Genomic DNA, 27,679 nt, shown 5'->3' on the forward strand with positions numbered 1-27,679 from the left:
AAATCTTACTTCAATCCTAGATGTTTAATATTTTAGCATTTTTAAATTAATGCTAATGAATTAAAATTAAGCCCCTTAATAATTTGCCGCACCCCAAATTTGGAGTTTTGGCCCGACACCCTCACGAGAATTCCGTCCCACTAGACTTGTAGAGAATCATCCCTAGATTCTCGTGGTGGTGTCCGTTCGTCAATTGGGCTTATATTTTGCAAGAAATTAAAGACAAAGGGAAAAATGGCTTACCCTAGGGAATATGCTTACACCGCTCCTACCACCGATCCGCTCCGGTAGAAATGACGGCAACGGCGAATGGAGTCCAGTAGTATTTTTGGATTTTCAATCGGACGAAATCCGTCACGAAATCGAGGAAAGAGGGAAAGAGAACGTGAGGAGAGAGAGAGAGTTCTGAGAGTTGCAGAAGAATAAAAATAAAGAAAGGAAAAGTAAAGAAGAAGAAGAAAAGAAGAAGAAGAAGAAGAAGAAGAAAGTAAAATAAAATAAAATAAAATAAAAAGAATTCATTGTATAATTAACTCAACCTTCAGGAAACGTCCTGAAGGTTTCTCTTCAAATCTTTACCTATATAATTATATTATATTACATTATTTTTTTTTTCCTTTTTACTTTAATCCTTATATATATATATATATACACACACACATATATCTTTAATATTATTTATTTAATCAATTCAATTTAATAATATTTAATTAATATTAATAATATATTTTATTAACAAAAATAGAAATAAATTTTAATTATTATTATTTTTTATTTTTCTTTTAAATTCGATTAATTAATTAATTAATTAATTTTAATTATTTATTTTTATTTTTATTTTTATTTTTGGAATTCATTCCACTAATCTTATATATATATATATATTTTTTTTTTTGGAAATCAATTCACTAATTTTTTTATATCTCTATTTTTGGGGTTTTTACAGTAACAGTTTGTTTCGCCCGTAAAGGAACGCTATAGTGGAATCCTTAGGTGGTCTTACTTAAGGCGAGGACGTAGGCTGGGTATAAGCCGAACCTCGTAAAAAACTCGGTCTCACTCTTTTTTCCTAAACTCTCTTTAATTTTCTACACATATATAACTGCGTGGTTGTTTATTTCAATTTTATAAATTGTGTGGATTGAATATTAAATAAACCAAAAATTAATTTGACTTTGGGATTGCGAAAACTAAATGGGAGTACGTTGGTTGATCAATACTTTTTGCGGAAAGTATAAGAGTGTACGTTGATTGATTAATACTCAAAACTCATTAATTGAAAGTTTATTTAAAATCTAAGTTTTGGAAGAGTGTTAGAATTTTCAATTGTATTTCATTAAAATAGGTCTTTTATCAAGCTCAACTTTGAGTTAATCAATCGCTGATTCTTGGAAGCTTTGTTGAATTCATTCTTTGGTGTGAATCTTGTTTTGATTATCTTGTTGAAAGGATTGAATTATTCAAAAGTTGAAAGCATTACATTGTGAATCATTGGTTTGTATTGATTGAATCAATTTATTGGTTGGGTGTTAATTGACATTACTCTAAGATCAAATTGATTTACTCATTCTTAAAGTTTTAAAAGTGAATATTGATTTCTAACTGATATTATAATTCAAATTATCCTTTTTTTAGTACTAAATTTACAATAAGTTAAGAATCTTTAAAAGGAGTTAAAAAGAAACTTTTAAAACCTTATTCACTTTTTATGATCAAATTGTTTTAATTAATTTTATTAATAGTTTCTTATGATCTCTGCCTTTACAACAGAGTTTAGATTGTGTTTTTTTTCGTTTAGATTTTTAATTTGTCCTCCATTTTATCATGTTTCCCTTTTATAATTCTTCTAAACGTTTGGAATATTTGAATGAACTAAATTACTATTAAAAATGAATATTATTCCTACATAATAATGACTTTCCATTATTATTATTTTTGTATATTTTATTGAAATTTAATTAATTTATTTTTTCTTAAAATTAAATTAAATGATGAGTCGTTTGACGGGCTTTGAAGACTGTTGCCCCAGGATCAAGTGCCAGTAAAACGAGATAAAAAGGAAATAAATATAGTTATCACTGGAGAAGCGGGGTATCGATCCCCGTACCTCTCGCATGCTAAGCGAGCGCTCTACCATCTGAGCTACATCCCCTTGAATTGGCTTTAAATATTAATATTAAAGAATCATAGTTCACATGACAGCCTGAAGTGCGTTCATTTCGTCCAGTCCTCATAATCTGTTGGGGTTGGAGGTGTTCAATGGAACGTGCGTATGAACTGATTTTTCGAATCCGGTGAGTGCTTAAAACGTTCTGTAATTTCTATTGAAATGTGTTGCTTCTGATTTGATGAACTGATTTCTGCCACCACTCTCCCTGTAATGGCACCTGCTTTACCCTCTCATCTGCATCTGTTCATAATACTCGTGTATTATTTTGTGTTTCCTTGTTTGTTTGATTTTTTTTAAAATTTTTTTTTTTTTTTAGTAGAAGCTATGATTCTGAAAGCCGCAGTTCCAAGTTCAAAAAATTCGGACTCAGTAACTTAAATTGTATCATGGAAGATAACCAAAGTGTGTTTTGGCATATTATAGTCGTAAGTTCGAGTCGTTGAATATAGATCTTTCTATTTTTGATTAAATGTACTTTATTTGAGTTATGCTTTGGAAATAATAAATATTATGTCATTTGAACAAGGATGGAATTCATCGAACAAATAATTTTTGAATAATTTTGCAGCATTTAAAAGTTCATTTTATTATATATTTGATCCTGGGTGGCTTTGTCAGTTGTGTAAATTCCTTTTTGAGTGCGGGTGATATGAAAAATGGTATTTATTGAAGTTGACAATGTTATGCAATTTAGGACAATAATTAAGAATGTGATGCTGCTATGTTTGGGAATATGGAATTGGAAATTTGCAGTGGAAATGAGCAAAAATTCCATAGGAAATGAAACTAAAAAATTTCACTTTGGTTGATCCAGTTCCACATAATTCCAAGTCTAAATGCATCATATGTCTTTTGTTATCCAGATTATCAAGGGCCAACAGCTTGCAAGTGGCATCATGCTGACATGTATGATGTATTTTCCCATTCTACAATTGATTGCTCATCTTATCTGTGAAGCATGGACATAGACATGGGTGTTGACACAATAAGTATCGGACAAGTTGATAAATATGGTCTTTTTGATTTTCAAACTCAAGTTACAAGTTTTCTTAATTTAGACAATGTATTTTTTTTAAAAAAAAATATAGAAATCTCTCAAATATTGGAAATATTACAACAATGATACTAAGATTTCTATTATTTTCTTATAATAAAGAGAAAAAATTAAGTTTTCCGGGAGGACCAACGTGGTCCACCCATCAGGCCCTTCCATCCAATGAAAACACACCAAATAGTGGGTCATATTAGATTATATGTAGGGCCTACCATGTGACATTCACTGTTTAGGTGTCATCATTGGATGGTAAGGCTTGATGGGAGGACAACGTTGGTCCTCCCGGAGGACCTAACTTTTTTCTATAATAATATCTAATGCATCATGGCTCATGTAAGTGTTGGACACTCCTATTTGCCTTGTCTGACACATCTCTAGAAATAAAAATAACTCCGACACATCCGAGAAGTGTTTGGTGCGTGTCGGAGCCGTGTAGGAGCGTGTGTTGAAGTGTTGGTGCTTTAGAGCTTCTTGTCCCTAGTTGTATAACACAAGCGCGTATGCACACCTGTGCACACATGCACATGTATATTTTTTTCCCCTATAGTCAACTGTGGCTGCCAAGGTGGAGAAGGACAGCAAGGGGTGAATCTGGCACCTCACATTTTTGCCCAAAATTTTCCCATTGAAGATTCCTAGTTCCTTGACGTTAGCTTTAAAGAGCAATGAAGAGTTTCTGTGGAGTAAATCACTATCCATTTTTATTCTTTATTTTATAGTTCTTTTTCTCAGGATAGGAACATAGCTTGTTTGGCTAGCCAAGAAGTAGGCATGCACAAAAAAAAAATGGAAATAACATTCCATCTGTACTCTCTGCAGATTAGAGTCATCCACCCAACAGAGTTTAATGTCAATAGCATTTTTATTTGTAACTTATTTTTTTGGGGGAAGGGTGCTGCTACTATTCTCTACTTTAGCCATGAAAAAAATTTCCCCCATTTTAATTATTAATTCATGTATGGGGGCCAATGTGAGGTTCTCATTTCCATAATCAGTTTCTGTTGCGGAATTTTCCAGTTTGACCTCGGCAAACACCATCTTTTTTATGGTACTTTGGAACTCTCTAACTATAGGAAAAATTAATGCCTTTGAGTCATTGGAATTATCATGCCTTGCAGTAAATGAGAAAAAAAAAAGAGTATTCTCAAGAATTGGTTGGCTTAGCATGAGGTTGAATCCAAAGGGGAACTTGGTGATCTTCTTGTGGTTTGATTTGGACATTTGTGTTGAGCATTGTGGGGTATGCCTTGGTTGTCCCATTATTATTTTTTATTAAAGCTACGCTTTACTTGTAGTAAAATAGTTATTCTAAAAATAAAAATAAAAAGAGAAGAAATAGAAAGAAGGAAGTTCCAAGGAATTGTTTTGGGGTGTGAATTTCAATCAATTTAGTATGTTTAATAGTTTATAGTTAGAAAACAAACATGAGGTATGACAGGAAAGACAGGAGCATCAAGGCACACAATGGAGGACAGAATTTTCCTCATAGGACTCTTGAGGGCATCATATTAATTTTAAATATGCAGTAAGAACATTAATCCAAAAAATTAATATGATGCCCTCAAGAGTCCTATGAGGAAAACATTAATCCAAAAAATTTAGATAACATGCATATGAAGTGTCAACGAAATGTCTATTATTCCCTTCAGCAATTCCATTCTGTTGAGGAGCTTAGGTACAAGCAATTTGATGAGTAATCCACTATTTGAAAAAAAAGATCGAATATGATTTTGAATAATCCAAGCGCCTTGCCAGAATGGAAAGATCATAATATAAATGCCAAATTGGTTCTTCTTCATTTAGTTATAAATTTGGACAAAACATTAAGGAACTCAAACATATTTTTTAACGGCTATAACCAAGTATGAGAAAAATCATCTGCAAAAGACGTAAAGCATTGAAATGGACGAGTTACTGACCCTAGACCCCTGGTATATGAATGAACAAGCAAAATGGATTTATTACGAGGCTCAACCCTAGGATGAAAAGGAAGATGTGCTTGGATGCTATGCTTCCTAACTGACAGGTTTGGCATTCAAGATGAGCAGATTTATAAATTGGCAGAACTTCTTTTATTTTTATTTGAGATGGATGGCCTAGGTGAGCATGCTACCGATCAAAAGGAACACCATGCAAAAAAAAAAAAAAAAATGAAGGCACCACGTGAAAACAATTAGAATGACCACCACCTCCATAAAAAAGTAATATAGTCCACCCTTGTCAAGCCCTTTGCCGATCATTTTGTTCATCTGGAGATACTAGAAAACAAGGTAGGAAAGATAGAATGTGATTGAGGAATTGAGAGACTTGGTTAAGTGATGCATGGATAACAAATTAGGTTCTGGATCCATCTGGTAAACTTTTCTTGAAAGTCTTTTTTCCCTAGTTGGTTCCTGCTCCTAGTGCTAATTCTTTCCTATTACTTTCTTTTATTTGGAAAGCCTAAAGTCTTCTTAAAAAATAAGGGCCTTTGCTTGGACAGCAATCCTAAATAAAATCAGTACTAATGGCTTGCTTTAGAGGAGTAGGTCAAATAAAGTATTATCACTTGATATGTGTTTCCTTTGGTTTAGGAGTGTGTGCTTGTCCACATTTGTTTGGACATTGTTCTTTTTCACAGAGTATGTGGAATAATTTGCTCAGAATTTTAGGTGAGAATTGTGTTCGTCCTCCATTTTGGATTACCTTTGTATTGTGCTTTTTACGGTTTTTCAGGGGAGGCAAAGCTAGATGTATGGCTTTGGAATTATTTGGTGAATTTGGTGGGAGAGGGATGCTAAAATATTTAATAGTAATGGTACTTCTCATGCTTTGGTTTAGAGCAGAGTGGTTTTACTGGCATCGCTTTGGTGCTGTGCAATTTTTTTTTTTTTTTAAAGGCGTCTCTTTATGTTTCTTTAACTGACATGCAGGGAGATTGGAATGCATTGCTTCGTTAGTGTTGCATTGAGGATATTTTTTTCTTTTATGGTTTATTGTTTCTTTGAGTTGTTGGAGGATGTCATGTCATCCATGTTTTAGTTCTCTTTTTGATCTTAGTATTTTTTTTATCAGGAAAAATCAACTTAGGCATGTATAACACAGAGTAAATAGGAACATAAGGAAAAGGGAGTGCATCTCTTCATCCAGAAATGGTGGTTATCGAAGTGGTTGAGATAAATGGGATCTACCAGTTATATGAGATGAGGAACCAGTGTCAACAATCCAAGAATTAGAAGACGAAGAGGTAAAAGCATTGCTACACCTGAATGTGTTACAGTACCACTAGGCATAGGAGAACACTTTGCTTGTAGATGTTGGTTCATATGGACCTGATTATTGAAGTCTTCTCATGGCATAGCCAATGATATGCTCATCCTCCCGGTAGGAAGACCAGGGGTACCAAAAGAGGCTGCTTTAATATCAGCACTGGCGAAAAGATTTGTTGGCGAAAGGACTCTCCATGGAAAACTAGCCTGGGCTATATATATTTTAATAAGCACGAACCACCTCTTCCACAACATCCCCTGAACAATTTTCTCATTGCAAGTTGCACATTAACACTCTAGGTGACCTTTATCTGTTACAGCCATAAAGAAGACGTCTAAACATTGGTGGATGCAAAGAATGTGTTGCCTACTCGAAGAGAAGTCCACTGGATCACATAGCAGTGAAGGCTGCCAGAATGCAGAGGAGGCGCCAAGCAGTCAACCCAGTGAGAAAATAGACTAACGGCAGCAGCACAACAGCGCACATAAGTGCTTGAAAGGAATGGCAGCTGCACCCACCAGCTTCCTGGGGTAAATTGTAGACTTGAAACAGATTACTGTAGGGCTTCAAAATTCAGCGACATCCACAAAATTGCTGCAACTGCAGTGTGCAGACTGCAGAATGCATCCCGCAGAAACACGAGGCCACACTCGATCAAACATCCCCAGCAATCTGCAAGCAGAAAAAGAGGTTACAAGAACACTAAATTTTCATGAGATCATCTGCGTCAACTATGATTCAAGCACACGTCACAACACTATTGCTTTCACATAGCATACGAATTACAAGCTCAGCACCAATAATGGTATGCACAGGATTGAATAGAGGGATAAAAAAAGTCCAGAATGACCCCCAAACCAGGGAACTTCTAATTTAAGGGTCGATCATTGAGAGAAGGAAAGAGACAGAGGGAGGGGACTGTGAACGGTATCATTGGTATTACAGTGAACAGTGGCATTGAACACGAAGTAGTCAACAACAAATGAGACTAGTGCATGGTGGGTAGAAGCTTGCTCTGATACCATGTTGACTGAAATATCTAACTTGATCATGAGAATCAGGGTTGAGTTAGAAACTGATATGGAAGAATGAGAAGATTCTCACAGATTGTGCAACTATTATATATATGGACTATGGCAAAAAATAACCTTGAAACAATAAGATAATAATAGGCTATACGCCATAACCTGCTGCCACCACTCTAACTTTACTGATATCAAGTTTGGTAACTGGAGACTTATTCACATCCAGGTCTATGCAACATCTTCCTTGTGTGCTATTGGCTGTGCGCTTGTGTGGGCATAAGAAGGCACCCAGCTTGGTGCCAGCATATTTGAGGATATCCAGGTCAAAGAACATACCTGAAGCTCTGGAAGCCTGGCCCAGATAGCTGTAGTGGTTAGCTTTGCCAATGAGGCTCAGAACCTAGGATCACGTGTTGCATTGTTAGGAAGCTGCCATTAATGAACCAAGGGAAACCACTTAGGACCACGCAATAATTGTTGAGGATCTTGAAGCAAAGAAGGAAAAGTTCATGGCCAAGGTTGACAGTACCCACTTCTCCTGGTAAAGATCACATGCTTCTGAGTTTGGACATATGATCAAAAAAGCCCACTGATCCACCAAATTTTTTGACAATTAGGGAGCCTTTCCATGGAGCTCTGACATGTTCTTCTTGTGCTCTTGATAAGAGGATTGTTGGTTGTTGCAATTGCCCAAGTTCCTCTGCTTATCTGAGGCTTTGTTGAACTGTAGTTTGAATGGGATATTCATCTAGGAAGTGTAGAGACATAAATGCTGCAACTTTTTGTCTCTACTGGAAATCGTAAAATGGCATTAAATCCATGGTTGGCAGGAGTTCCTAGATTCTATTCTTGCCGTTTGCATTTGCCATTAATTTGTTAAAATCAGTGTTTTGAAAGGCTTAATCGAGGCTTGCCTCAAGGCACGGTATGCCTAAAACGCTTTAAGACTCAATCTAAACTACCAATTTCCAAAAAGGCTAACACATTACATGTTGAGGCTTATGCACTTTTACAGAAGGCACATCTTTTGCGCCTTTATAGTTGAGGCTTACGCATTTTGGATGTGTGATTCTCAAGTAAAAATTGGTTAAAAAGTTTTGACTACATGTTCGTATAAAAGGAATGTCATAATATGAGTTAATTTCTAGAACTATTAGACCTCAATCTTTCCAAAATAACTGAGAATTGTATCTAAGATCATGAATTTGAACATTGTAATAGTATAGCTACCTCTTATCATGATTTATGTCATGTATTCAAGTTAGCAATTTTGAATGGCCAACAAGTAGTTTGCAAAGTATATATAATTTTTCTTTCTTACATTATATTTGTGATTTTATTAGTTTTTCCTTATTTTAAAATACGTAAAATTTATTTACATACTTTTATCTTAAAAATAAATTCTTAAAAGTCTTACGCCCCAACGTCTTAAGGCTTACACCTCGCCTTACGCCTTCGCCTTTTAAAACATTGGTTAAAATTGTCTTATTCCCAAAATGGGCATTATTTAATTTGTTTAAATCTCCTGCGCAATTGGCCTCGTACATGCTGGAAAGTGTTAAGGCTTAATATACATAGTTGGGTCACAACCTAATAGTTTAAGCTTTTAGGCCAAGATATAATCTAACACTATTAGCTCTTTGTTTCTGAAAGATCTTCGGCTCAATTATTGTTGTCTTTATTTCTCCTCTTTATATCTGTTATACTGCACTTTATTGTTTTTGAGGCACATGTTTAAGTTCACCTTTTTTATTCTTCACTTATGAGATGGGGGGTCACATGTCTGAGGGAGTGTTGAATAGCCACATGTATATATTGTTGGTCTGCCCCACGAGAGCTTAAGTTTTTAGGTAATGTGGTGATTCAACATCTTTGTAAGATGAACCCCCAATTGTTACCGAGATGCTTCTCATTGTGTTGATGCCGTGTTCCCTGCACTTTCTTCATATCGTGTTGTAGATGACCATTCCTCTTCCAAGGAGAGCTCCACTCTACACTTAGTGATTTAGGGCCACCAATAGGAAAACTTTGGATGCTTGAATTGTAGCTATAGCTTTAGAAATTAAGACCTTTTATTTTAGTTTGGAAAAATTCTGGTTATTTTAGAAGTTATTTTAGAAGTTTTGCTAATTAAAGGTTATTTTGTGTATTTTAAGTATTTTGGGATTATTTTGTAGTTTATGGAGACCGATATTGGTGAAATTTAGCAGTGGAAGATTGTGGAATTGAATCGAAGTGATTTTGATACCTAACAATACAGTGGCAGCAGCAAGGGAGATGAACAGAGCAGCGGTTAGGATGCTGCCAGGGGAAAATAGGAAGTGAAATAGAGGAGTGGGGTGGGGAAGAAGAAGGAAGAAGGAAGAAGGAAGAAAGAAGAAAGAAGAAGAAGAGAGGAGGAAGAAGAAGATACAACTGAGAGGATATACACGTTTACTTTCTAAATTCAAATTCACAAAAACTACTCTTACATGGTTTCACACTATATTTATAAAAAGGCCTAAATAACAAGAAATAACATATAAACCCCTAAAGATAGATGAAATTACAAATGAACCCCTAAAAAGATGCATCTACTGCAAACAACTCCCAAATATGCATAAGCTTACTACAAGTTAGACTAAAGAACCATCATAAGTACTAATTAGACTAAACACGTTGTGATCGGAGATCTCTTGTATCATTGTATTCTCTGTGAGGAACCCAGAATGGTGATTACGTTCAAAAAAATGTTGAGAGATGAACTTAGAAAGCATATTATTTCGCAAAACCAAAGACATCCCACCACTCTATTCGAGGCTTAGCACATGGCTCTGTTCTCGCCTGACCATGTTTCTGAGGTTGTTCCTTGGAAAAGTTCTTGCAAATAAGATTTTTATTGTATAAACTACACAGTATGGGCAGATAAGGTTATCTGCATTGGGCCCTGTGTCTCTTTTTAAAGGCCTCCATGGGTGGTGGCCACAAGGTAGCTACAGGATCACGTAGGCATGTCTCTGCAATTAGTGTGTGCGGTAAGTACTGAGCTGAATCCGTTTCAGCTGTTCTGTTTCCTTGGATTAATTTTAAAGAAAATCTGCTTGATTTTGCAACTGACGGCAGAATTGTGGGATTTTTTTTGTTAATTTTAATTTTGAATTTAATTAAAATGTAGCATTTTCCTTCAGGTTAAAGAAGATACAGTCAAGGAGCAGAAAGAAAATTAAAATCTCTATTATAAAATTCTTGTACTTTGCATTTGATTGGATAATGCTTTTGGATGAAAGGATCAATATTCAACCTCAGATTTTGCAACTATCCTCTGGTCCTACTTTTGCTTATTCAATTGTTTACGAAGAAACATGGTTCTTGGAACTGATGTTTGACTGTATGATTGTCTAGGGAGCACTTGCAGCTTGAAGTTGAAGGGTCAGGTTTCCTAGACAAGCACAAAACATGGTAAATAGTCTCTCTTTCTCTTTCAGATCTTTTATAAAGCAATTTTTTTTATGAATTAGTGCAAATTTTCTAGATTTTGGTCCTTGCTGACCATTGACCAAGTTCATGTCCTCTTGTCTGGTGGTTTGTGTTTTCTCTACGATTTTTTGTGCTCTTCGTATTTGTTACTGATCTTTGGCTAAAAAAATTGATTTTTTGATGTGGCTTGCTTGTTAGGTTCTTACTATTGTAAAAGATGCAGAAAAATAAATAGAGTCGAGATAGAAATTTTAAGTAGTTTGGCTATGCCTACTCCACGGACGGATGGGATAAAAAACTTCACTATCTCGGGAGGACTTACAATATGATTTGGAACAGGCTTTATACAAAATATCTCTCTTTCTTTCTATCTCTCCTTTTCTCTCATCCTTTCTATTCGTATGCCTACTCCAAGCCTTATGTTTGTATGTCAAAATGAGAGAGAGAGAGGGTCCTTTTATAGGACAATAAGGTTAGTACATTATTTATGGTGGTGGAAGATGAAGGGGTGACAGCCATTTATATTTTTCATAACACTTACAATTTTTTTTTTAACAATTTCATGTGCTTTGATTGTTTGCTTTTGAGTTTGAGGCCAAAGAATTTCCTCTTTTTTATTGGTTGGTGGTTTGATTATGGGTGCTAGTGAAATTGTGTTTTCTTCTCAAAGGAACTAATTATGCTTTCTAGCCTCTCGCCAAGTAAGTTCTTAGGCTTGTGGTGGTGAGTTTTAGTGGAGAAGGGTTGTGAATGGGATCTTATTGTGAATTGAAGGGAAAATTTTGTTTTTGAAAGTGTTGGGTTTTGTTTTGAAGGACTGGAAGAAGATTAAGTATGGGGCAAGAGATGAGGAGAGTTCCTAGTCTACATCCCAATGATATGTAGAAAGAAGAGCCGAGGGTATCCGATACCTCCAAGGAAGAAGATGGCCCTGTTTTGAACAGATATTGGAAAAATAAGAATATAAGAAGAGCTGTATTTTTTACAGCAATTGTATTTGTTTGGTTCATTCTCCATGCTCGCTATTTCTTTATTCCTTAGCTTCTTTGTTCCTGTTTGCTTATATTTTTGTTTTGCATGCTTTCTCTTACTATCTTGGGTTCATGATTTTCTATTCGTCGATTGTGGTTTTCCTCCAATCTGCCTGCTATGTGTTTTCTCTTATTGTGATTGATATATATTTATTTTATTTTATGTATTTATTTATGAAATATTTATAATATGGAATCAATATAAAACCTACTGTGCCCTGAATTATTGGGAATTTGAAGATAATTAATTACATTCTTGTTTATTGGGTCTATGTATGTGTGCACAGATAATGGATATGTTAGATGTGCCTTTTAGTTTTATGGTTATTTTGTTGAGTTTTTTTTTACCCGAGTTAGATCATCAATTGGTTTTCCATGGAGACATGGAGGTCTGTAATATTGTGGGGGTTACGACAGCAGGAGTGCTTAGAGCTCAGGGTTATAATCATGTTTTCTTTTTCTTTTGGTTCATGCGAGGGCTATAAATGTATAGATGGTTAGGTAGTGAATGTCTAGAGTTGGTTTCATGTTTCAGTTCTAATCTTTGATAATATGTGTCTTAGCAGTTAGCAGTGAGTTGGGATTATACTCAGATGTATACCCTGTTGATTGTCATTTTTTTTCTTCTTGGGGTCCAAGTGAGTGTTTTCTGATTCTGACAGTGAGAATATGTATCTATTTGCTCATCTGAAGTAGAGAAATGCAGTTTGATCCATGATGCTGAAAGGGCCAATAGCTCCAAGGTTCCAATTGTGTGACCATCTTCAGTCAACACTGCCACTCTGGTGGATATAAAGAATCAGATGTCAAGGGCAGCTAAGGAGGTACTAATTTATATGGCATCTATTGCTATAATTTGCATTTTTTTAGAAGATAAATTGTTTCTTCCTGTCTAATGTTTGTGTTCATCATCATCAAATTACTTATGTTTTAATTTAGCTAATGTGCTTCACTGTTTCATTATGTGAAATGCGTTCAATGGCACGTGAGTGGTGCCCAATATACTTCTATTAGAGCTCCTCAATAAAAAAAAAACAATAATGATAATAAAGGTCCGTTGGATACTAATTTTGTATGTTCATATTGAGATGATAATGATAATAAAGGTCCATTGGATACTAACTTTGTATGTTCACATTGAGACGACAATGATAAAGTTCCATTGCATACTAATTTTGTATGTCCACGTTCTTCAATGTACTATTTTAAAAAAAATAAGATTCTTCAATGTGCAACTAGCACAAGCTTGAAATAATTGTTGTTTTACCTACACCTTTCTAGTACAATATTTATTATTATTATTATATTGGTTTTTTCTTTCTAAATTTACTTTTCCATTTTTTTTTATTTTACTAATTGTTTCAATTTTACTTAATTTCTTGGAATCATGGATATGCCTAAGCCTTCAAATCATATGCGTCACCCCACATAAGTTGACGTGCAAGTATCATATCCTACTGCAATTGCAGCTTCAATCTACACCTTTCCATTGACTTCTCAATACCATCATCCCATGCTATTAAACTATAGAAATCACTGTTGCATAATAAACTAACATAACTTGGCACTTACATAAGATCCTATTTGAGGGCATTAATATACAATTTTCTATAATTATGTTATTTCTATTCCATTTGACAAAAAATATTAAAATTAAATATCACTTAGTTAATTCCATAACTGAAAACAAGCAGTAAGGGGGATGCACTGTGGAGCAAAGAACTGATTCAATTTCGACGCTGTCACAATTAATAAAGCCCTGTGAAGGAAATAAATGATAATATAAATAAAAAAAAAACTAGAGATGTGCTATATGGTTGGATGATATCTTGTTATCATGTAACATAATATGGGAGAAATGAAAAAAAAGAAAAGGAACTAAGCGTCTTCAATGTTTTATACAAAACATCAACAATTTCCAATGAAGCCACAACTTTTTCCCTTTAAAGAAATGTTGATGGTATTTTGCAACTCTATTTCCCTAGATTCAAGTTAATGATACCATAGACACATATAGTAAACAAATATAAAATAACATCCCTGGCCAGCAGTAGAAAATCAGTTAGCTATTTTCTGAATTGTGTTCCACATTACAGTTCTTATGTTTAAGAGAATGTAATATTTCTATTGAAGTTCTTAGCGCATGATCTAGTTCTTTTAATGGCTGTTGTTTACATTTGCATTTCTTCTGCAAGTTTTACCCTATTTATGCCAATATCATTGTACATATCATCTTTTCTATTGCATTTTTTTCCCTCTTTATTCATCTCCAATGGAGAATAGTTCCAACAAAAATAACAAACCAAGCCTTAAGTCTCATTAGGTGGGGTCGGCTACATAAATTTTTTTCCGCCAATTTATGTGATCATGGACAATTTCCTTCGACAAATTCAGAGTTATTAAATCCTTACTCATTATCTCATTCCAATTTATTTTAGATCTACCCCTCCCCCTTCAATTGCCCCTTACAGTAACTACTTCACTATTTCTCATTAGTGCATTATGTGGCCTACGTTGCAAGTGTTCAAACCATCTGAGTCGTCATTCTCTTATCTTATCTTCTGCAAGAGGTGTGCCTAACTTACCACGAACATTTTCATTTCTTAATTTATCTTTTAATGTTATACCATTCATCCATCTAAGCTTTCTCATCTTGACGACTTTTACTTTTTGGATGTGCTATTTCTTAGTCACCCAACATTTTGATCCATATATCATACCTGGTCTTACATCCATCTTACAAAGCTTCTCTTGTAATTTTAAGGGTGTTCTACGATCATAAAGCACACTCGAAGCACTTCTCCATTTTACTCAACCTGCTTTTTAACTCTATTCATTACATCTTCTTCCATTTTTCCTTCAGCTTGCATAATAGATCCAAGGTATCGAAATCTACTACTATTATTGATTTCATCATCATCAAGTTTAACTTTGTCTCCAATATTCCTGCTATCATTATTGAAATTACATTTCATATATTTTGTCTTATTTCTACTTATCGTAAAGCCTCTAGGTTCTAAAGCTTCTCTCCATAATTCTAACTTAGATTATACTCTATTCCTAGTTTTATCAATCAACACATTATTATCTGCAAACAATATACACCACAGAACCTCATTTTAGATACTCCTAGTTAGTTCATCTGTCACTAAAGCAAAAATTCAAGGGCTCAATGTAGATCCTTGATGTACACCTATTGTGTTTGGAAATTCTCTAGTCTCTCCACCTATAGTCCTAACACTAGTCATTATTCCATCATACATATCCTTTAATGACATTAATATATCTACTACATAAGCCCTTTTGATCTAAAACCCACCACAAAACTTCCCTAGGTACCCTATTATACACACTTTCTAAGTCAATAAATGCCATATGTAAGTCCCTCTTTTTTTTTCGTAAACTTTTCCATTTATCTTCGTAAAAAATATATAGCTTCTGTAGTAGATTTCTCAAGCATAAAACCAAATTAATTTTTTCAGACTTTTGTTTCTACTCTTAATCTTTGTTCCATTACCCCTTTCCATTGTTTCATTACATGACTCATAAGCCTAATTCCACAATAGTTATTATAATTTTGAATATCTCTTTTATTTTTGTATATAAGTATTAAAGTGTTTATCCCCCATTTGCCTGACATTTTCCTAGTTTTTATAATTATGTTAAATATATTAGTTAACCATATAATTCCATTATCACCTAAGAATTTCCAAACTTTAATTGGGATGTTATTTGGGCCTATAGTTTTTCCATTTTTCATTTTTTTAGTGCAAACTTAACATCGTTTAACTCTAATCTTGCGAATAAATCACATACTTTAAGTCTTTTTCTCAATTGTCAATTCTAAGTTTAAGTCTTCTACTTGGCTTTCGTTAAATAGATTACTAAAGTAACTTCACGATCTTTCTTTTATATCTAATTCCTGAATCCAGACAATATCATCTTCACTTTTTTTTTTAATATATTTTATATTACCTAAGTCCTTACTCTTTCTTTCTCTAGCTTTAGCAAGTTTAAATATATCTTTTTCCCTTCTTTTGTATATAATCTAGCATACAAATTATTAAATGATCTATGTTTAGCTTCACTAATGGTATTTTTTGCATTTTTTTCCCCATCTTTTTATACTTTTCAAAGATTTCCATGTTTCTACATTTTTGCCATGTTTTATATCAAATTTTTTTTTTTTTGTCTTTACAACTTTTTGGACATCTTGACCCCACCACCAAATTTCTTTACTATTTGAGAATCTTTCTCTTGATCCTCCTAAAATCTCTTTTGCTATCTTTTAAATAGAGCTAGCTATCTTGCTCCAAAGATTGTTTGTGTCTACGCCATCCTCTATAGTCCAATCGCCATATTTGATTATTTTATCTTTAGATTTTATTATATTTTCTCCCTTTCGGCTAAACCACCTAGTTCTCTTACACTAATTTATTTTTTCCTTTCTTGTCCATTTTTTAATGCATATATCTAACATTAAAACTCTATGTTGTGTGGTTAAGCTTTCACCTAAGATAACTTCACAATCCTTACACGATAAACGATCTACCCTTTTATTAAGAAAAGATCTATTTGATTTTTATTTTGTCTACTTTTTGAAGGTTATTAAGTGTTTTTCTCTCTTCTTAAGGCAAGGATTCATTGTAATAAAATCATATGACATGGCAAAGACTAAGATCATCTCGCCAGACTCATTTTTGTCTCCATATCCATATCTTTCATGTATCCTCTCATAACCTTTATTATCCCTTCCAAATTGTCCATTCAGATATGCTTCTATGAATATTTTCTTAGTCCCTAATATACCTTATATAATATGTTGACCCGGGAGTCGAGTCTAGAAGGGGGGTGAATGGGCTCTTTTGGGTATTTTCGCTTTTCTCTACAAAATAAAAATCTTGGCAAGATACAAGCAATTATATCACAATATGTAAGAGGTAAATCATGCACAAGACATAAAATAAAAGAGTAGGGAAGAAAAAATCGACAAACAATTTTAACGTGCTTCAGCCTCTTGCCTATGTCCACGCCTTGAGACACACTCAAGGATTCCACAATCCACTATAAGCCTCCTTCATCGGCGGAGAAGCCTTTACAAATGGGAACAAATCCCTATCACTCACCAAGATCCACAAGGTTCACCAAGAACCTTCACACGGGAACCAGTCCCTTTCACTCATCAAGAGCCGCAAGGTTCACCAAGAATCCTTACAATTCGGTTCACCAAGAACCTTCAATCATGGTTCACCAAGAACCTTTTGCAACTCGGTTCACCAAGAACCCATTGCAACAAGAAGATGAATTACAAACAAAGCTCCTCGAATGAGCGGATATGTAATACAATAAAATCCTCACACAAATCTCTCAAGTAATGAATCAACACAAGATTAGAGAGCAAGAGAGAGATTGAGCACATAAATGATGATCTAAAATGTAGTGTGCTTGGGAATGATAATCACAAAATGTTAATCACTAAGAATCAATGTTTAAAACAAGTCTTTGGCCTTGTATTTATAGGCAAAGTGGAGTACTAGCCGTTTTATGGCCGTTGGATATTTAATATAATTGTTTACTTTGAAAACTAGATGTTTATAGCCATTGGGGCTTGAATCCTAACACAAACCGTCAACTGTTTACCCCAATTAGTCGACTGATTACCACAATCAGTCGACTGTTTCATCTGGGCCATATTCTGCATGGAACCATCGACTATTTTCCCCTTCTCATTTGTGAAAGTCTTCAACATGAAAGTTGTGAGATTTTTTCTTAGCTTTCTGTAGATATCAAGATCGTTCTTTTTGGAGTTTTTTAGCAAAAGTTATGCTCTAAATACTGAAAAGTATTCAGGAAATTTTAGGGGTGCATAAATGAGGTTTTAAATCCAACCAGGACAAAGTCTTTAAAAGATTATAACACTAATATGATTTAAAACTTGTTCCATATAAAAATACATTTGAGTAAAGGATATTTTTATAAAACTCTTGTTTTGACTTTGAAAACTCATAAGTACTGAACTTATGATTCGGTGATATCCTATGTACTTTTACGAACTAGTATGCACATGCAATTTGCTCAACACTTGCTAAATAAACTTGCTCAAATCATAACTACAAGAGTTACAATAAATACTACCTCAAACACTCCCCATTATACATATGACTTTACATTTGCTTTGATGGTTGTGCTTGAGTCCTTTCGAGTGATTGTCCACTTTGATCTTTCCTTCTTGAATTGACCACTCGATCTTTGCCTATGAGAATGTTTGCTTGATCTTTGCACTAAAACTCGTATCTGTGTAATTTCGCCACTTATACCTGCCACAACTTAGTATGCAAATATTAGTTTGACTTAAAACCATTAATGGATTGTTATCATCAAAATACGACAATTAGGATCATGTAGCCACCCGAGCTAATAATCTTCCCCTTTTTTATGATGGCAAACCATTGGTGTTCTCATAGGATATAATTGAAAGCTCCCCCTTAATTTATGCATATGATTTGAATAAGATGTAATTTTGCTCCCCCTTACTATATGCATATAAGGCATAAATAAATCATTTAACTAGATGCTTTATATCCATTGGAGCTATAGCATACAATTATGCAAACTAGAAAGTTCATTTTATATTAAAACATATCAAAAAATAAACTGAACTTTCATTAAAATAGATTAAGTAACAAATCTGGATTTTCAATAATTAAAAAGGTTTTAAACATCACTACAGATTTGTACTTAATACACCCACCTATGGTACCCAACCTATAACACCAACCTACTTCTCCCCCATTTGATCATCATCAAAAAGAGAGGAACTATTCTTTTAGCTTAAAAAAACTTTTGGAGATAGGAGACATGTTCTCTTGATTAATCACTAATGGGAAGATACCATAAGTTAAGATTAATTTCCCTAGAATTCGATTTTATCCAAGAAATATGCTAACTATGCATATTCAAGAGATTTACCATCTTATGTTCAGAAGTATTCAAGAGATTTACCATCATATGTTCATAAGACTAAGGAAATTATGTTCATAAGTATTCAAGAGATTTACCATCATATGTTCATAAGACTAAGGAAATCATCTTTTGTCTAAGAGTTGGGTTCTTGGGCATGCTTATGAGATTTTAATAAAAAATAGATGACCTAGGTTGTTCATCTCAGAAATACAAGGTTTTTCAATTATCACCCATAAATTTATTCATAAGGAATAAACTTAAATAAAGAGCTTGTGAAGGTGTGCATGCTACTTTATCCCATAAACTATAGCCAATACTTTTAAAAGAAATAAACCAATTAACAAGATATATACAATTTAAAAGATCATATTGGTTTTAACATTTGAACTCATTAATATTGGCTTAATTCTCTAAAGTCTCCAGCATAGTAATCAAACGGTTATTATGCGTAAACTGGGATTTTATTCCTTGAGTGTTATCCACAAAAATTTTAGTGTCTCTAATTTAGCACTATATAAACTCATTTAGTCAACACTTATTCCTTTTTGCCTAGGTTTGTTTAAATCTACGTAATTCCTATCAAATCCTAGGTTCTAAAAAAGGCTATAGTCTAAAATTTAGGGGGTTTGCTCTGGCACCCATTCTTCTTTGGGTCCCAAGGGGTTGGTCTTCTTAACTACCCATTCCAACTTTCTTTCTTTGTCTCTTGCACCTCTAAAAGGGTAAGAATAACAAACGTGACCTTTCCTTTCACAATACAAGAAAATTTTTTTGCATGTGAAGGTTTTGTCTGATTAGTCCTATTTTTACTTGATGAGGCATTATTATGGGATTTAAAGGAGGAACCATAAATTAAGTTCTTTTTTGTAAGATCTTTTTCTTTGGTTTCCTAAGGTCTTATTAAAGTTTTCTTTTCCATAAATCATTCCCATAATCTTCATTTTTCTTTTTCAAGAGGATATTTTCTTTTAAGGTATTTTCGATTTGAATTTTTAAATCTTCGGTATATGCAATACACTCCTCATTTTGCCTTTTCAAGGGACTATTTTCTTCTTTCAAGATGGAACAAAGCAAGGTTCCTTTTGTTTGCATTTTGACAATTTATCTTCCAAATTTTTGTTCCTTCTTTTGATCACAATTAATTTTTTGTACAACTTAGTGCATGTGATCTCCAATTCATCATAGGTAAGTTCATCGTCATAGGAACTTACCTCCTCTTGTTTGTTAGCCATGAAGCACAAGTGTGCTTCTTCCTCTACTTCATCTTCGGTGAAAAGTCCATCGATGTCATCCCAAATAGTAGCATTCATGGCATTATAATATTCTTATCAAAATTTCCCATTGTGTTTGATCAAGGGACAATTCGTTATTATATGCCCAACCTTCTTGCACTTGTAGCACCTAATACTATCATTTTTGCTTGTTTCCTCTCTTTCAGTTTGCTTACCAAACTGTCGTCTTTTTACTAGGAATTTCCTAAATTTTCTTGTGAGAGATTCTATATCATCCTCACTATCTTCATCTTCTTCTAGCATTTCTTTGTATTTTGAACTAGGTGATTTTAATGCAATACCTATATCCTTCCTAGGCTTCTCAGGATCCAAAGTCGTGTTTTTCTTAATTTCATAGGTCATAAGTGACCCAATTAACTCAACAAGTGTGACTTTGGTTAGATCCTTTGTTTCCTCAATGGCGGTTGATTTAGCATGCCATGACTCGGTCACTCAGGTAAAGATCAGAGGACTTTTTGTCTATTATCCTCCATAAAATAAGTTTTACCGAGTGCTTTTAATCCATTTGTGATGTGTGTGAACCGAGTAAACATGGATGTGATTGATTCTCTCTCATCCATTTTAAAACTTTCATACTCATTAACTAGCATGTATATTTTGGACTTCTTAACTTGGGATGTATCTTCATATGTGACTTCAAGTTTATCTCATATTTCTTTTGCGGTTTCACACCTGCAAATACGATTGTATTCATTGTCACTCAAAGCACAGTAAAGAAAATTCTTGGTTTTAAAATTAAGTAGTACTAACCTTTTTTTCGTGCTTGACATCTCTTCTATTTCTTTCGGTTCCCCTTCTTTATTTTTGAAGATGTAGTCTCCCTTTGTAACGACCTACCACATCTCAAGATCATGTGACTGAATGAAGATCGTCATTTGATTCTTCCATGCCAGGTAGTTGGAGCCGTTGAACATCGGTGGTTTGGTCACGGATTGTCCTTGGGAAGAAGTGTCCACTATATACGCCATTTGATCTTTACGCTCTGGAAATTACTCCGATAATGCAAGCGCCTTGCTATGATGCCACTTGTTGACCCGGCAGTTGAGTCTAGAGGGGGGGGGGGGGGGTGAATAGGCGCGTATTTTCGTTTTTTTCTACAAAATATAAATCTTGGCAAGATACAAGCAATTATATCATAATATGTAAAATGTAAATCATGCACAAGACTTAAAATAAAAGAGTAGGGAAGAAAAGCTCGACAAACAATTTTAACGTGGTTCAGCCTCTTGCCTACGTCCATGCCTTGAGACACACTCGAGGATTCCACAATCTACTATAAGCCTCCTTCACCGGCAGAGAAGCCTTTACAAACAGGAACAAATCCCTATCGCTTACCAAGAGCCGTAAGGTTCACCAAGAACCTTCACACGGGAACCAATCCCTTTCGCTCACCAATAGCTGCAAGGTTCACCAAGAATCCTTGCAATTCGGTTCACCAAGAACCTTCAATCATGGTTCAACAAGAGCCCTTCGCAACTCGGTTCACCAAGAACCCTTTGCAACAAGAAGATGAATTACAAACAAAGCTCCTTGAATGAGCAGATATGTAATACAATAAAATCCTCATACAAATCTCTCAAATAATGAATCAACACAAGATTAGAGAGCAAGAGAGAGATTGAGCACAAAAATAATGAACTAAAATGTAGTGTGCTTGGGAATGATAATCACTAAATGTTAATCACTAAGAATCAATGTTTAAAACAAGTCTTTGGCCTTGTATTTATAGGCAAAGTGGAGTACTAGCCGTTTTATGGCCGTTGGGCATTTATTATAATTGTTTACTTTGAAACCAGCCGTTTATAGCCATTGGGGCTTGAATCCCGACACAAACCATCGATTGTTTAAGCTAATTAATTGACTATTTACCCCAATCAATCCACTGTTTCATCTAAGCCACATTCTGCTTGAAACCGTCGACTGTTTACGCCAAATCATCTATTGTTTTCCCTTTCTCATCTATGAAAGTCTTCAACACGAAAGTGTGAGATTTTTTCTTAGCTTTCTGTAGATATCAAGATCGCCCTTTTTGGAGTTTTTTTTTAGCAAAAGTTATGCTCCAAATACTGAAGGGTGTTTAGGAAATTTGAGAGGTGCATAAATGAGGTTTTAAACCCAACCAAGTCTTTAAAAGATTATTATACTAATATGATTTAAAATTTGTTCAATATAAAAATACATTTGAGTAAAGGATATTTTTATAAAACTCTTGTTTTGACTTTGAAAACTCATTAGTACTGAACTTATGACTCGGTGATATCCTATGTACTCTTACGAACTAGTATGCACATGCAATTTGCTCAACTCTTGCTAAATAAACTTGCTCGAATCATATAACCAAACACTACCTCAAACACTCCCCATTATACATATGACTTTACATTTGCTTTGATGGTTGTGCTTGAGTCTTTTCAAGTGATTGTCCACTTCGATCTTTCCTTCTTGAATTGACCACTCGATCTTTGCCTATGAGAATGTTCGCTTGATCTTTGCACTAAAACTCGTATCTGTGTAATTTCGCCACTTATACAAAGATTAGTTTAACTTAGAACCACTAATGGGTTGTTATCATCAAAATATGACAATTGGGATCATGTAACCACCCAGGCTAACATAATACTATTCATATTTTCCCAAAATTATCTCTAAAGGTTTTTTGTTGAGCCTACTTGCAGAGCATAAGCACTAATGACATTATAAATCACTTGACCTAAGACCATCTTGATTTTTATAAGTCTATCCCCTAAACTATTATTTGATGAATCAAATCTTTTGTAATAATTTGATTCTGTAAATGCTCTTATATGAAATATATTTAAAAAAAAAAGTTTCAATATTATTCTTTCAAAAATGAAAGCTTGGAAATAAAGGGAGTAGGCAATGACATCAAGTTCCTAGAACCCAAAAGAATAAATTTAGCAAAAATAATTCCTATCCTAGCTTCATTGTTACTGAAATCCTATGGTACAACCTCCTATTTTAAATGTAAACAACAACAAAAACAACAAACCAAGCCTCAATTCCCTTTAGGTGGGGTCAGCTACATAAATCCTTTCCCACCAATTTATGGGATCATAGACAATTTCCTTTGACAAATTTAAGGCTATTAAATCTTTACTCATTATCTCATTCCAAGTTATTTTATATCTACCCCTCCCCCTTCTATTGCCCCATACAGTAACTATTTCACTATTTCTCACTAGCGCATTATATGACTTATGTTGCAAGTGTCCAAACCATCTGAATCGTCATTCTCTTATCTTTTACAAGAGGTACGCCTAACTTACCACAAATATTTACATTTCTTAATTTATCTTTTAATGTTATTCCATTCATCCATCTAAGCTTCTCATCTCGATAACTTTTACTTTTTGGATATGCTGTTTCTTAATTGCCCAACATTTTGATCCATGTATCATAGTTGGTCTTATAGCCGTCCTATAAAGCTTCTCTTTTAATTTTAAGGGTGTTCTACAATCACAAAGTACACTTGAAATACTTCTCCATTTTACTCAATCTGCTTTAACTCTATTCATTACATCTTCAATTTTTCCTTCGACTTGCATAATAGATCCAAGGTATCGAAATCTACTAGTGCTATTGATGTCATAATCAACAAGTTTAACTTTGTCTCCAATATTCCTGCTACTGTTACTGAAATTACATTTCATATATTCTATCTTATTTCTACTTATCTTAAAGTCTCTAGATTGTAAAGTTTTTCTGCATAATTCTAACTTAGATTCTACTCTACCCCTAGTTTCATTAATCAATACAATATTATCTGCAAACAATATACATAATGGAATCTCATTTTAGATACTCTTAGCCAGTTCATACATCACTAAAGCAAAAAGATAAGGGCTCAATGTAGATTCTTGATGTACCATCTACTCTCTCCACTTATGGTCCTAACACTAGTTGTTACTCCATCATACATATCCTTAATGACATTAGTATAATCTTCATAATTTTTTTGTTTTGAAATTGTATCTTACAGAATTTGAATCTTTCTCATGACTGGTTGCACTTTGAACTGATTTAGGGACTTTGGCCATCTAGAATCTCTCTCTAATGATACTCAATTTTATGACATTCAATCCGAACTGGTTCTTTTACTTATAATGAATCTCTCCCCTCAGCCGAATAACTTAATAATCCTAATTCTGGAATTACTTACAACTCATTTATTATAATATTTTTGTTAGTTTAATTTTATTATTCCATAAAAATTTATTTGTCAATAAATTGTTTAGTCATCTGCCTATAATGTCTAAGGATTTGTTGCTTCATCTATGAGTTGCTTTTAAAATATATAGAAAATTTCAATCCTTTTATTGTTCATGATAGGCTAAGGTTCAGCCTTTTACACATTTCAATTTTCATTATACAATTATTTTTCACTTCTATTGTGGAGTAACAATAGTCTTATAAGGATACAAATCTTATGTTCATGCCATTTGCCAGCTTCAATTTTCATTTTTATTTCATTGTTTAGATTTACCATTTTTTTTTTCGTGAGATTTGTTGGATTTACTGATATGTGCATACAAATGTTTAATATATAACATGTATGAATTGTTGAGGATAAAAAATCAAATATTAGAAATGCTCATGCAAATTGTTGCATAACCTGAGTCTCACAAGTCACAACTACATGAATGATTTGCATATTGTTATAGCACAATTTTTTGAGCCTTCATTGAACATGAATCATTCATCTTCTTATTAAAATAGGCTTAGAATGTCTTTAGAGACCCTATTGTTAGAAACTTGCAATAAGCTTCAAAATAAGTTGCCTACCACTAGGATAGATATGTTCACTAGGATAGATATGTTTGTCAATGACCTTACTCTTCAACCTCAATTGTCCATTTCAAACCCAAAGAATGAGCAACAATTTTATGTTCCATAGTTAACTCTTGAATCATGGAACCTATTGTTGAAAATCCCCCTTAAGATGGTGATGGGGATCAATATGCACCTCGAGTATCTTTTGCGGATATTGTGACACGTGGACGACCTCCCGAAGTCCACCATTAGATGTGAACTTTGTTTGCAGCAATAGAAACTTATCTTGGAAGCTAGCTTGGAAAGAGGATGACAACTTACAAGTCAAAGAGTCTTGGTTTTTGAAGAAGCATGACAACTTGCAAGTTAAAGAATCTTTTTTTTTTTCAAGAAGCATTTATTAAATCAATTGGGTTAGTCAAACTGGCTATGCACTGTGTATTATCAACGATTTCCATAGAAGGCGGTGAAATGATATCTTGAGCAGTTATATATCTAGGGCCCCTGACACAAATAGATGCGTTGCAAGTTCCATACAGACTCCACTATCATAATTATTCTAGTTCCTAGGCACCTATTTCCTATGACAAACTATTTCCTAGGAACCTCATTACATATGTTTTAAATGTTTTATTTTACTTTTGTATTCTCTTTAATCTTTTAAGAAGCTATGTGCAAGTCATTTGCATATAAGGATATAAATATGCCATCACTTGTATTGTAAAAGGATCATTGCATTATCAATTATAAAAAGGAAGCCTTTGCTTGTACTTGTGAATGTTGTTCCTCTCCTTGTGAGTGAGTAGTGTGAGGTTATGTTCCGTCTTTTTGGAGATTGGGTGGTGAGAGACCATGACAACATCAACGTCATCATCAACACTACACGTCCACTCCTCTTTCATAGCTCACAGCCACAACCTTCCTCAAGCTTCATTCTTGTCTCAAAATTCCTAAGGATCAACAAGCTTGTTCGTGGTGCGATCGAGTACTCATGTGTCTTGGTGTTTGACATTCCGAACGTTTTGGTAAGCTCGTTTCAATTCCTTGTTTGTGACCATCTAAAACAGCCCCTAAAAGTACCTTGTAAGCCTTGAAACTCTATTTGAATCTTTGATTGAAAAACCTTGTTCATTCTTTTTGACTCTTCCTAAATTTTCAACATGAACATGCTTGCTAGTACCGTGTAAAGGGATATTTGATTTGTACGCTAGGACTTGTGATCTAAGACTTCTAATATAACATCTTTTAAAATGAACTTGATTAGTTGAATGAAATTATCAACTAAGGGCTTTTAAACCAAATCATATACGTTTTCAAAATCGTAACAACTTGTGATCATTAGAATATGTTTGTTATGTTCATGCTTGGTTAATTCAATTCTTCCCATAGATTGTGATATTTTGTGTGTGCTACAAAGAGGGTCAACCGTAGGACTCGGGCTACTTAGAATCGTCCTACATAAGATGGTTTCTCCTCCATCCCTTGCCTCTTCTCCTTCCATCTTCTTTAACCAAATCTAGTGAAACATTGTCCATTATTGTAGAATATGGACCAAGTGCATACTTTCATGAGTTGCCAATAAATTTGAATGTTAAATTGATTGTACTTGTTATTTTATCAAAGGACATTGAAGCATACTTGTTATTTTATCAAAGGACATTGGAGCCTTCTATGCTACTTGCACTAGGTGGATCTTATAGATAGTCTTCCATGGTGATTGATGATGCAATGTGATTCATGCCACTTCTTGATTTTCCTATATGTTCAACTTTGTCCATGCTTTTGGAGTTAATGCTACTGCACCATTTTAGAACTTAGGTCGAGTTTTCTCTAATAATGGGAGTTTGATGGAGGGCCATCAGTGGAGAACTTTACATGCTTACATTAGAAGAAGGCTAATTAACGATTATTTTTTTTGTATTCTAAGTATTTTGGAATTATTTTGTAATTGTTTGTTTTAGTTGTAATGTTGGGTGTGTAGGTATGTGCTTTGTGTTGTATTAGACAGTTGTCAATTCAAATTGAGATTTCTAAAACTGGTTTCCCTCTCTCCCTTGTGCACCCTCTCCCTCTTCTCTTTTCTTCCTCCACCTATCTTCTCATCCTTTCTCTCTCTGCTCTGTTTCTAGCTTCTTGTTCTGCCAGCAGCAGTTTCTCTTTTTCTCCCTTCTTCTCTCTTCTTTTTCCCTTCTCTGTTTCTCTCCCTTAACTCTCTCTCTCTCTCTCTCTCTCTCTCTCTCTCTCTCTGATATTTACTGTCCAATATCCACGTGCCTGATACTTTTGTATTCATAAGCTTGGTGTAACCATCGTAGTAGGCTAGTAGCATTTCCATATGGAATTAGTGATTGTAGTCGAGCACTCATGTCATTCTGTATGGTGGTGAGTGTCAACGGAACAGCGAACAGCCAAACAACAAAGCAAAAGATTTCTTTCCTTACTTCAGCCCACAATTATTTCCTTATTTTTCAGTTCATTATTTTGTACAGTTAGCATATATTTAGTTTACATGTATAGGGCTTGACAGATTATAGTTTACATGTATAGGGCTAGAATCATGCTAGACCTTATTTACTTTCCATGTATAGCATTCTTGTAAAGTCTATATATAATATACAAAACTCAAGGCCAAATCATTCGGCCATTCA

General features: G+C 34.2%; 1 long non-coding RNA gene and 1 other non-coding gene across 5 annotated transcripts in view; one reads left to right on the forward strand and one right to left on the reverse strand.

The window, feature by feature from the left end:
- Positions 1–2,079: 2,079 nt before the first annotated feature.
- Positions 2,080–2,152, reverse strand: TRNAA-AGC (transfer RNA alanine (anticodon AGC)). Its single transcript has one exon. It is a non-coding gene; the product is annotated as a tRNA-Ala (tRNA).
- A 41-nt stretch (positions 2,153–2,193) lies between these two features.
- Positions 2,194–27,679, forward strand: part of LOC131144584 (uncharacterized) — a 34,917-nt gene continuing 9,431 nt past the window's right edge. For 3 of the 4 annotated variants that reach the window (XR_009133847.1, XR_009133848.1, XR_009133846.1), the window contains exons 1-4: positions 2,194–2,294; positions 6,279–6,450; positions 10,880–10,936; positions 12,679–12,809. This is a non-coding gene — a long non-coding RNA (uncharacterized LOC131144584). The remainder of the gene's footprint in view (positions 2,295–6,278; positions 6,451–10,879; positions 10,937–12,678; positions 12,810–27,679) is intronic. The other variant, XR_009133845.1, reaches the window with a different exon arrangement.

Source organism: Malania oleifera, chromosome 12, assembly GCF_029873635.1.
Source record: "Malania oleifera isolate guangnan ecotype guangnan chromosome 12, ASM2987363v1, whole genome shotgun sequence".
In the NCBI taxonomy this organism is placed as follows: domain Eukaryota; kingdom Viridiplantae; phylum Streptophyta; class Magnoliopsida; order Santalales; family Ximeniaceae; genus Malania; species Malania oleifera.